The following is a 13,154-nucleotide window of genomic DNA, read 5'->3' as shown; positions in this document are numbered from 1 at the left end:
CTTGAATAGACACATCATGCAACAAGGAAGAGCATACATCTCCCCCAATGACACCCAGCATAAAATCATCTCCTTCGTAACCATCAGCGTCTGAGAATGTTTTGGAATTTTCCATGCGTTAACTTAGGGGTAAATAATCCATTCCTTTCATCAAGGATCTCTCGAAGTTAAAGCTAACAATAACATTTTTAACGTCCACCTGAACAGGTAAACAGGAGCTCGATTTAACGTCTCACCCGAAGGATGGCACTTCTAGCGATTTGGCTGCCACGTTCGTCTACAAAATACACAGTTACTACACTTTACAGTAAATCCTCTGAAGCACTTGGAGATGCCCTCTCGATGCGAAAGGCTTTGTATCAAACGTAAGAATTGTTATTTATTTATAAACCAAAAAGGGAGCGCTTTTTGCCCTCCTTACCTCTGTGACCTGTGATTTCCATACCCTCCTGACGGCTCCCCCCGCTCAGCGGGCTCCAGCTTGCTCCACCTCCCCCACCTACCCAGGTCAGGCCTTTGGAACTCCACCCCACTGGAACTATCTAAATGTGAAGGTTTTATCTAAATATCTAAATACAATATTTCTGGCAATGTGTTTGACATTTAAATCCAAATGTTTGACTATGCGTTGGAGCCAAAGTAAATACGGCTGTGCGTTGGAAGTGAATAGTTTTAGCATCTGTTTAAAAACAAAGCAAGATTCCAAGTCAGCTGAGAATTACTCTACCGTTCTTCAGAAATGTGCATTTCAGACAGCAGGTCAAAGGCTCTCTTAGTATAGAACTGGAGTCCTGTAGCTGGTTAGCGTGCTCGCTTTGCAAGCAACAGGACATGGGTTTGATTCCCGGGCAGGGCAAAACCTTAGGCAAATTTCCTTACTCCACAGGCCTCTCTCTGCTTATCTAGCAGTAAGCAAGAACCCAATTGTTAGTCGCTTTCCCCTGAAAAATGTAGTCATTCAATCCACAACTGTTTGTTGTGCAAATGCCTGCCACGTTTCACCCGCAAAATACAGTCAATTCACTTTGCAATATATTCTGTGAAGTGCTTTGAGAAGTCACAATGACATGATAAGGCGCTATGTGAATGGAAAAATTATTATTATTATAATTACTTGTACAATGAAATGAGGATGGTTTTTAACACTTATTGGTTAACATTGTGACATTTAATAGCATAAGGAATTTGTTCACTCAACAGCTTATTTTATGATCCACTTTTTCACAAGCTGCATGTGAAGCCCTCAATCATGTCCCTTCACCTTCTTATCTCCAATACACTGATGTCCTCGAGCTTTACTGTCTCTAGCGATGTCCTGGCCAACTATCCTCTAGATAAAATTAATTATTCACTTCATGGCTGTGTGTGGGACATCACTGTTTGCAAATTGGCTTCAGCGCTCGCCTACAAATACACATAGTCACTTTACAGAATATACTGTGAGGTGGTTTGAGACAAAATATTTTCCAGAAACAAGGGAGCTGGCGAAGTGGGAGTGCAAGGAGATGAGAGGAGGGGGGAAAGAGGAGAACAGGAAGAAGTGGGCAATGGGGAGATGGGGGAGTGAGGTGACTGGGAAGAGGGAGATGGGGAAGACCAGAGATGACAAGAGCAGTGATTTTACTTTGGAGAAAGCCCAAGTTAAAGGGCTAGAGCTGTGGCGCCTTTTGTTAGAGAGATTTCATTCTTTCTGGAGCTCTGCCTCTTCCTAAACATAGGGGTGGGATGGGGAGCGCTGGGGGGCAAGTAGGGGAGGAGAGAGAGACAGAGCAAGAGAGGAACAGATACTGCATATAGGAACATAGCAACAGGAGTAGGCCATTCAACCCCTCAAGCCTGTTCTGCCATTCTCGTAGATCATGTCTGATCTGTATCTCAACTCTAATTACCCACCCTTGCCTCATATCCCTTGATACCGTCACCTAACAAAAATGTATCCACTTCAGTCTTGAAAATTTGAATGGATTCAGCATCCACAGCCTTTTGTGTGAGGGAGTTCTAGATTTTCATTACCCTTTGTGTGGAAAAAATGCTTCCAAAATGCATCAAGTGCATGAGTTCAAAACCTGGCGTATCAAATTAGAGCTTGAGCCAAGAGGAATCCACATAAGTCCAAGAATAGCTGGATTGAATTGGTAAAGACAGTGTTTGCTCTTCACTGATATCCATAGCAACCGTATCTCCGTCCTCACAGATCAAATAACAGCAGATCAAATGTCCTAAGTACTAAACTGGGTGAAATTCATTCAGAATGAAAGATGCATCCATCTTTCAATCTATAAACTAGTCTTTGCCCACGTCAGAACATTCAGTCTTAAAGTTTATTATTTGTTTCCAAATCTTCGCCTCTATTCTCCAATTGCGTTATTATTTTTCACTATTCCAGAGAAATGGGGGGTATTTATCGCCCAGCTTATATGATGATAATTTTTTTTACATTTGATACAACGTTTTATCGTGTGGTCAAGATGTCTCAAACGTTTCCCAACTTTGTGAAGTAGAGTGACTGTGTAATTTTGTGGGTGAAGTGTACCAGCCAGTTTCGCACAGCAATGTCTCACATGACCAATTTTATTTAGCCAGGACATGGGGAGAGAGAACCTCCCTTCTCTTTTCGAGTTGTGCCCTGGGATCTTTAATATCCACCGGAACAGGCAGACGGGATCTCAGTTTAACGTCTCATACAAAGGATGACACCTCCGACAATGTAACCCCGTCCCACCCCCCCACCCCCACAGCTCTACACTTGAATGTCAGCTTAGTCCTGACCTGGGGTTTGACCGCACAAACTTCAGACTTGGAGGAGAAACAGCCAGACTGGAATCTCCTCATCCTGAATTTACTCCAAATTGAAGTGGATTGGCATCTCGTCTTCCTGTTTGCAGGAATTAGCCGATGGCTAACTGGTGCGGATGAGAACATAAGAACATAAGAAAGAAGACCAAAGACCATCCAGTTCACTTTCCTGGCAGTCGCACGCACATATCATGTCCCAGATATATACCGGGCTGCCGTGTCTACTTTGTGTATAACAATTGCTGCGTTTCAAATCAAGTTGCATTTTACGAAGAGTTCAACATGTTTGTTTTACAGAGTGTGTAGATGCTGTGTAATCGCAAGGCTGCTGTTACTGAGTTTGATGGAGGAGGGTGGGAGGGGGTCAGGCTGTACGTGTTCCTGTTAAATGCTCCGAGTTCTGGCCTCAGCCAGTAGGCGATGGAAGGGCTGATCAGCAGATTAGAGTGGGAGAACCGGATAAGTTACTTCCGATTGTTAGACTCTCGTGCAAATTCCCCAATTGCATGACCTTAAATCCATTCTTGCTGGCTCACATCCCAAACTGCACAGCATCTGGCAGAGATTTGATTCGAAATTAAACAAAGTTTGTTCCACTGCAAAGGTACAAACTCCTAACTGAAATAAATCCAGGCTGACCACCCAGTATTGTGCTGGGGTGGGTGGTGGGGGTTGGGGGCTGCATTGTTAAAGGTGCCGTCCTTCAGATGAGACATTAAACTGAGGTCCCATTGTGCCTGTTTAGTTGGATGTTGAAACATCGTAATATCAAATGCACGAATTGTTATTATTATCATAATAGCTGGTAGTGGAGCCAGTTTAGCTCAGTGGTTAGAGTATTCGCCTCTCAAGCGAGAGACCAGGGCAAAACCTTGGGCAAGTTTCCTTACTCCACATGCTTAATAATAATCCCTCAAGAAAAAAAAACAATATAAATTGGTCACTTCAATGCACGACTGTATGTGGGACGCTGCTGTGCGCAATTTGGCTGCCGCATTTCACCCACAAATATACAGTCAATTCACTTTACAGTATATTCTGTGAAGCGCTTTGAGACGTCTAGAAGACGTGAAAAGCGCTATATCAAATGCAAGGATTTTATTATTAGTTTATCAGGGTTATCACAACCACACAGGAAGATTAGTAACTGAGTCATTAATTAAGTTAGTAACAATGAGTCAATGCATGTTTCTGAAAGTTCCTTTTAACTGAATGAACAAGTTTATGAACTCAGGATTGTCTGGTGGAATACTCCTGCCAAGCAGTTATCTCAATCAGAGAAAGAACAAGCCAAGCTTTACAGAGAGAGGACACAAATACAACAACTTGCACTTATTCAGAGGTGCCGTCCTTCAGATGAGACATTAAACCGAGCTCCCATTTACCCATTCATTAAACATTAAAGATCCCATAGCACTATTCGAAAAGAGAAAGTAGTTTTGTCTCTCCCGCTGTCCTGGCCTACAATCCCCTGGCTAGAAAATCGGTCCCTCACTCTACGGCTGTTTGTAGATCATTGCTGTGTGCAGCTGGCTGCTGCATTTCACCCACAGAATACACAGTCAATTAAGTTTACAATATATCCTGTGAAGCGCTTTGAGATGTCTGGACAGTGTGATAAGGCTTTATATGATATGCAAGGATATTTATGATTATTATGATTATTAAGCATCACAGCACATAAGGATCTCCATCATACAGTGAAGAGCCCAGGGGAAGGATGATCTCCAGCCTCAGTGGCCCTACCTGCAGAGTTTGGAGCTGGGCTGAAATCATCCTTGTGATGTTTAAATTACATCAAGATTCGTGGCTATAAAGTAAATAGAACGACAGGACAGCAGATGATGACAGACCCCTCTCCCAGTTAGCATAAATAAATAAGCAGCAACGTGGAACGGTTTACATCCTGTGACTCATCACTGCGTCTCTGAAATGAGTTACTAGTGAATTTATAAACAATTTCTTCGATTAATCTGCGATGGTGCAGCACAGTTCACCCCACAATCAGGGGAAACAGCCCAAGGAGGCCACTGAGCCACACAACAGGATGCCAGTCTATCGTGTGTGTTCACTTCCCATCTCTCCTAACCCTATTTTTGTTTTCAAAAAAAATACAAAATAGACACTACCTCAGTGCGCTCGCCTTGCAAGCGAGAGGATCCAGGTTTGATTCTCAGGCAGGGTGAAACCTTAGGCAAGTTTCCTTACTCCACACACCTCCGTTTACCTAGCAGTAAGTAGGAACCTGGTTGTTAGTTGATTGGTAGATCACTTTGCTTCCAAACACCCCGCACCCACCACCCTCCAACCCCCCACTCTCCCACCGCCAACATTGTCGACATTCATGCACGACTGTTTGTGGGACACTGCTTTGCACAATTGGCTGCTGCATTTTGCCCACAAAGTACACAGTCACCTCACATTACAGTATATTCTGTGAAGCGCTTTAAGACATTGCAACACCTTGATAAGGTCCTATATCAAATCCAACGATTATTATTTCAAAACTTATTATTAATTCCCATCGCCCCATAGAACATAATACTGTAAAACTATTGATCCTTGCATTTCCTACAGCAGTTTTCCGTCGGGAGGGAATCCCAAAGCACTCAACAGGATATACTGCAAAGTGTAGAGACTATGTATTCTGCACACAGCGATGTCCTACAAACCATAAAAATGACTGAACGATTTTCTCTGGGGGATTTTTGGCCAGGATACTGGAGAGAAACTCCCTTCTCTTTCTGAATAGTGCTGCGGGGTTTTTAACGTCCACATCAACAGGTTTAACATCTCATTGGAAAGACGGCACTTCCAACATCGCAGAACTCCCCAGCATTGCACTGGAGTGGGAAACCTAGAGAATGAGCTCAAAGCCCTGACATGGGGCTTCTACCCATACCTTCTGACTCAGAGATGAGAGTGCTACCGACTGAGCCAGGCTAACACACTAGCCAGGACAACGGGAGAAACTTCTTCTCTTTTCCAATCATGCAATGGGATCTTTAACATCACCTGATAAGATACAAGTTTTCAAGTCAAAATTAATGGATTAAGATTTGGGGAATGTTTGTGGAACTAAACTACATTTGACCCGGAAATGATGACAAAGCTTTCTTCCAAAGAGCAGAGCAAACAGCACACAGTATCCTAACGCAAGCCAAGTTTCCATGCCTCAGTGCACATTCTGCATTAACCCACAGCTCCAAAAGATAATGGAAACCTTGGATAACAAGGCGAGCCATTAGGTATTGGGTCTGTTTCTCGGTTCTCTTGTTTCTTATCTGATACGTTAATCATTTGCCTAATGGAGACCATCACCATCTCTGAGGTAAGTATCCACGTCATTCCATTCTGACTCATGTAGTTGTTAGAGCACTCACCTCGCAACCGAGAGGACCTGGGTTTGATTCCTGGGCGGGGCGAAACGTTGGGCAAATTTCCTTACTCCACACGCCTCTGCTTACCTCACAGTAAATAGAAACTAAGTAGAAACTAAGTTGTTAGTTGATTGGCAGATCGCTTTTCCGGGGGTAATAATCCCTTAAAAACAAACTAAAAAATAAAAAGGAATTTGGTCACTGAATCCATGACTGTTTATGGGACACTGCTGTACGCAATTGGCTGCTGCGTTTTGCCCACAAAATAGACAGACACTATACTTTTACAATATATTCTAGGAAGCACTTTGAGACATCATTTTGTTCTATTGTGGTTGCTTCCAGCACTATGAGTCCTGGAAGCAACCACAATAGAACAAAATTCAGCTGTGTGTTTGCACTGTTTGGGCAAAACAGATTGAGCTATTTACAGTATAAAGTAAACTCACACAGGCCTGTCCACACTTGTTGTTGAGGTATTTGGAAGGTTCACAGGTTAAGACCGTTCTCGATGATAGACGTGAAAAGACATATTGCTCATGTTCACATCTACGCTGAAATCAGAAACCCTGGTTTCAGTTTACATTTACTTCCCTGGGTGTATTATGAAATGGTGCATCAAAAGAGCAGGGAATGCGATTAGAGTAGAGCGCTCCAGTGCGGGAGTGAGCACCAGCACAAACACGATGAGTAGATCTAGAGTAGATTTTTCTCCCCTGTGTTGTGTAGTTCTCAGATCATTGACATTGGTGTGTCTAACCCAACACAGTGACTCAATCCTCCTTCAGAGCAAGTTCAGGTTCTACATTTGCTGATTAAAGATCTGCCAACAAAGCTGACAGCCAGACAGGTCTCAGCACATCTCTGCTCCCAGCTCTACACAACTCACATCAATGAAAATCTGCTCCTCTGGAAAAGTCTAAAACCATAGCTGGTAACGGCGTTTAGCAACTCTCTCTCTCTCTCTTTCCCTTAATTAACGCGAGGAATGCAGAATGAAATGCCACAAATTTCACCCAAGGCTGGGTTCACGAAGGATACACAAACACATAGACATATATACATGTATAAACACATGAATATGTCCACTGCCTTTGGCACATCCTCTCCGTGTGAACGTCGTTATATAAATGCAATTTGCTGTTCGTGTTGTTGTATACACATTTACAATATATACAAATATACATACATAAATACATGTATACACGTGTATTTTCCAACTTATTGCAAGCCCGTTTATTTCAACAAAAACAGCTCAGTGTGTGTCTGAACTACAACTTCCCCAGCTTGTAGCTCGGCTGCCAGTGACTGACACAAACTAGTTCATTTTTTTATATATCGACACCTGCTTATGTCAACAAATTCTGCTGGGTGCCCGCAATGTCGACATAACCGGGTAGGACTGTGCTGTTGGCCTGAAGAATGTTGGTTGAGGGGAAGTCCATATTGGCTTTCAAAAGGGAACTAGAATAATACCTTCAACAGAGTCAGCTGCAGGGGTTTAAGGGAAAGGGCGGGGAAGTGGGCCTGAAAGGATTGCTCTTGAGGGAACAGACATAATGGGCCAAATGGCCTTAATAAAAATAATAATTCTTACATTTGATGTAGCGCCTTATCGCGTCAATGAGATGTCCCAGAGTGCTTCACAGGATACATTAAGTGGAGTGACTGTGTATTTTGTGGGCAAAATCTTCTGGGCTGTGAATTATTATGGTTCTATGTTCTCTTGGTTCACGGGTGTATATTTAGAGGCGAGAGTTAAGGGGGATTTGCCAATCCCGTTAGAGTGACGGTAAGTCCTAATTAATTTTGTTGATTAATTAATCAACGAGACAACCAGGAGGCTCCTTCAAACCCAGGTTCCTCACGGTCAGCAACTCGGTCCTGGATTGTGAATATCTGAGACACGTGGAACACACAATGTAACCAAGCTTCAGTGAGACATAAACCAAGCAGGGCCAGCAGACACGTTGTGTGGGTTTGACAGCATGATGCTGCACTTCTATATACAACACTGTGTATCTAACTTGGACCAGCCGAGTAAATACTGAGGACACAACAAAATACTGCATTTTTCCAGCATGATTACATTAGAGAGTAAAGTCTGAGTTCATGTCAGCAGGAACCTGACCTCACTGGAACCCTGATTCTGCAATGATGTGATCAAATGGGCCAAAGGGCCTTCTTCACCCCCAACCAACCTCATGATCGTTAACAAGTTCACAATCATGTGATTGTGAATCATGTGATTCGAGACATGGAATCACACAGTCTAAGCTGACACTCAGATGCAGTGATGGGATAACATAACATGTAGGAGCAGGAGTAGGCCATTCGAACCTGCCCCGCCATTCAATCATGGCTGATCTTCTATCTAACTCCAGCTAATACCATAACCCTGCCTTATCCCCATATCCCTTAATCCCTTTTGCAATAAGAAATATATCTATCTCAGTCTTGAATATGCTCAAGGACTGAGCGTCAACAGCCCTTTGGGGTAGTGAGTTCCATACATTCACCACCCTTTGAGTGAAGAAGTTCTTCCTCAACTCAGTGTGAAAGGGCTGCCTTTGATTTTAAGGTTGTGACCCCTGGTTTTAGTTTCTCCAACCAGGGGAAACAATCTCCCACTATCTACTCTATCATCCTCTTGATGATCTTTTAGGTTTCTATAAGATCCCCTCTAATTCTTCTATATTCTAGAGACTATAGGCCCAAATTGGTCAGCCTATCCTCGTAACTCATCCCCTTCATCCCTGGTACTAACCTAGTAAATCTACGCTGCACCGCCTCCAAGGCAAGAAGTACATCCTTCCTTAAATAAGGAGACCAAAACTGCACACAGATGAGGGTGGTTGCATTGTTGGAAGTGCTGCTGTCCTTCAACGAGACGCTAAACCGAGATCCCATCTGACTATTTAGGTGGATGTTAAAGATTCCCATGGCACTATTCAAAAAGAGATGGGAGTTTCTTTCTCCACGTGTCCTGGCCAACAATCCCCCAAATAACATTGGTCATGGTTCCATGGCTGTTTGTGGGATTGCAAATTGGCTGCCGCTTTTCGCCCGCAAAATATACAGTCAATCCACTTTACAGTATATCCTGCGAAGCGCTTTGAGATGCCTCGATGATGTGATAAGGCACTAAATCAAATGCAAGGATTATTCTTTATTATATACTATACATTATTATTCATCATCCACCTTCAAGCTTGTTGGAACCTTGCTGTGCGAAAATTGATTTTGCCAATCCACTTGCCAGCGATTTGCCATTTCCAGGCTCTATATCAAGGGCTGTTCAGTAGCACTTGAAGGAAATAACCATCATTATAGTCTGCCTTGTTACCATTAATAGTCCCGACCAGAAGTCATTTAAACGCCACAGGAAAATACACGCACACACATTCAAAGGTCAACCAGCACATGTTGATACAACTTGTCCAAACATAGACGCTACTAACTCTGAATAACACTACAGAGAGCACTGCACATCACAAGAGGCCTGGCTCCGTGCCAGAGAATGAACGATCACGTATCTGAACGATCAGGGGAATAAAAATGGACACACTGGAATAGTCTTTATTATTTATTATTAATAATAGGGAATGCTTTTCTCTAACCCTCCGCTTTCCCCATTTTTAGGTTTTTTTTATTATGATTTATAATTGCACCTGAAGACCTTACCCTTCGTCAAGCATCCCGGCAATGGTGGGTGCTGCTTAAATGCAAGTTGTTGTTGTTATTAATAACAATCCTTGGTTTTGATAGAGGGCCTTCAACATCAAAATATCTCAAATCCACTTCACTTTTACTGCAAAATGTAGTGACTGTGTATCTTGTAGGCAAACGCAGCAGGTAGTTTAATTACAGTAACTTCTCCCACACACAGCCAGGATGTGAATAAAGTGGATTGACCGTACATCTTGTGGGCGAAAAACAGCAGCCAATTGCACACACTAGTGTCCCACAAACAGTCATGGATTGAGTGACCACATTTTTTTTTGGAGGCATTATTACCCCCGAAAAGCGATCCGACAATCGACTAACAAACGGGTTCTGGGTCCTCTCGCTTGTGCACTAACCACTACGATACAGGACTCAACAGTATCAGCCAAAAGGGACAAACTGGCCATCAGGCATAGTGAGAACGAGGTAGCTGTTGTGAAAAGCCCAGTGGTAGAGAGTTGGACTTGGCTCAGGCCTTGACCTGCGACGTCACTCGGTCAACATGAACATGGATTTCTCAGCCCTGATTTACGATGTGAAAGATTAGCTAGAGTTCAAGGACTATTAGTGCAATAACCCTGGGTACATATTACATCTGTCAGAGAACAAAGGAACACGAGTGTAGGAGTGTAGGAGAGGAGGAATATGGGAGAGGAGTGAAGGAGAGAATAATAATAAGAATCCTTGCATTTGATATAGTGCCTTTATCATGTCGTTGAGATGCCTCATTGCGCTTCACAGAATATACTGCAAAGTGGATTTGCTTTAATTCCTGCTGCTTGTCCAGCTAGGAACACCACACCCACCCCATTCACCTACAAAAATGCAGTCACTACACTTACAGTATATCCTACGAGCGCTTTGGGACATCCCTCCGATGTGAAAAGCGCTACACCAAATGCAAAGATTACTGTTATTATTTGTGGTCTACAAAGAATGCCTGCACCCCCACCCCCACATCCCCCCCCCCCCCCCCCTCCCCACCCCACCCAGTGACTGGTCTGCCAGAATGTCACCAGCAGTGCCCTGTGCAGTACTGCAGACCCCACCTGGCTCAGAAACAGGACTAGAGACCATCAGAAAGAATGAGTTTCATTTCAATATTCCATTGCCGAGCACGTCAGCCTGGAGTCTGCTAAGCTCTGAGATTCCCCTCATCTGCCCAAAATTTTTTTGTGTCTGACATGACACATGCGGAAACCCGTCACCATTGCTTAAGTGAATCCAAACCAGACTGAGAATTCCATGCATCCCACCTACACATGGAAAACTCCGGAGATGGATTGTTTCGTTTGACCAGATCGGTGGTGGTGGCACTGCCACCTTGTGGCCCCTTCCTCTATGACACCAGCATCCGAAATTGGGTATCAAGTCTGCCGCCGAGATAATTAACACCGCAAATGTTCATCACTTCTTTGAAAGTTAAGAAGGACATTGGGTTACAGAGGGGGCAGCGCTCCGAGACCCCACTTCATGTGTAAGGGGGCTTTCATGTTGGGACGTCCTCCCGACCTGAAAGGCTCTTTATAAATGTCATTTTGTATTGTATAAACACAACCTTCAAGAAAGCGGCCTCAACAACAACGACAACAATAAATTATATTTGTATACCACTTTTCTCGTTGGGGGGCACGGCCCAAGATACTGGACAATCAGGGATTTGGGCCCGAGCAGGGAGATGGGATCAGGATGGGTGGAGGGCTGGGAGTGTAGGGATAGAAGGGTGGCCAGAAGAGTGGTCGAGGGGGGGAGTTGAGATGTGCTTTGAAGGAAGCAAGGGAGGGAGCAAGGTGAAGGGACTGGAGGATAAAGTTCCAGAGGGTGTGAGCAGAGAGGCTGAAGGCCTGACCGTCAACGATGGGGTGGGACGGGCAGGGAGACGTGGAGGGAAATTGGTGCCAAATTGAATGTGGTGAGGAGAAGTGAAAAAATGCTGGCTGAGTGACGGATGTTAGCTAACCTGTGGTGGTCGTGATGTTCAGAGGACAAGCACAGCTGAGAAGAACGCTGTGTGTGGGGTGGGGGGAGAGAGGGAGGAACAGGCCAAAGCCAAGGCCAAGGCCAGCACAACTGGCGTCACTCCGCTAGTATTGGCTCCGCCAGATGTGCAGATGTCCAGCAATCAAAACGTTTCCTGAATAATCATCTGATTCACTCCTGTGGGGGGGCGAGGCGGGGGGGCGTTTGGCAAATGATATAATCAGACTGTGATTTCCCCAACAGCTGCTGGAAAACTCAGAAACTCAGCAGACTTGTTTCTGTTCGTCTGCGGAGTGGGGTGGGGAGGTGGGGTGAGTAGCCCCCTCTGAGCGATGGGGGGGCCGGGGGGGTTCACTCCTGAGGAGAGAGGGAGCCTGAGCTGCCATTGATGGGGCACGAGTCCCCACTCCTATCCCACTGCCCTCGTATGTGTCTGTCTCCAGCCCAGCTCCTTCCCCAGTGTGTTTGGTTGTCAATGGCATCAGGAAGTGTTTATCACAGACATACAGAGAGGGCACCGGGCTGCACAGGTTAGATCAGCTGGGTGTGAAAGGTTCCCTTTCCCCAAACACAACAACAATAACAACAACAACAACGATTACATTTGTATAGCGCCTTTCACGTCATGAGGATGTCCCAAGGCGCTGGACAGTGTACAGCATTTCACACCCGAGCTGGGGTTGGGAGGGTAAGGGAGGGGAGCGGAAGGGGGGATGGCATGGTCGAAGTGGAGGGTCTTGAGGCGGGACTTGAAGGAGGCTAAGGAGGGGGCGAGGCGGAGTGACTGGGGGATGGAATTCCAGAGGTTGGGGGCAGAGTGGCCAATAGTGGGGCAGGTGGGTTGGGGGTCATGGAGCAGGCCAGACACACACACACAGTCTCTTATACACAACACACACACGCACGCACGCACGCAGACAACCAGAGTCACTCCCTCACAGTGACAGCGACCCACAGAAAGCCCAGCTCATGCAGTATTTTCTAAAGATCAGCATTTCTATAGACCTTTCACGCTGGATAGTGCCTCAGAGCGCTGAACCACAGGATTCCCACTCGCTTTCTCCCTTGCATTGGTTTGACACTCGGCAAAGCTCAGCCAAGCCGCAGAGGTATTCAGGCTGAGAGCACAGCAGACCTCGCTCAGTTCCTCCACTCTCACAGCTCATCCCTGCAGCCTGGCCACCGAAAGGCTTTACTCTCTCAAGTGTACATGAGGCAGGAAACAACCAATGCATCCCCCCCTTCCCCACCTCCCTCTCTATTTGTCTCCCA

This window comes from Callorhinchus milii, unplaced genomic scaffold (assembly GCF_018977255.1).
Source record: "Callorhinchus milii isolate IMCB2004 unplaced genomic scaffold, IMCB_Cmil_1.0 Scaffold11, whole genome shotgun sequence".
NCBI lineage: Eukaryota > Metazoa > Chordata > Chondrichthyes > Chimaeriformes > Callorhinchidae > Callorhinchus > Callorhinchus milii.
The sequence above is the reverse complement of the archived record's forward strand: the minus strand, read 5'-3'. Positions refer to the sequence as shown.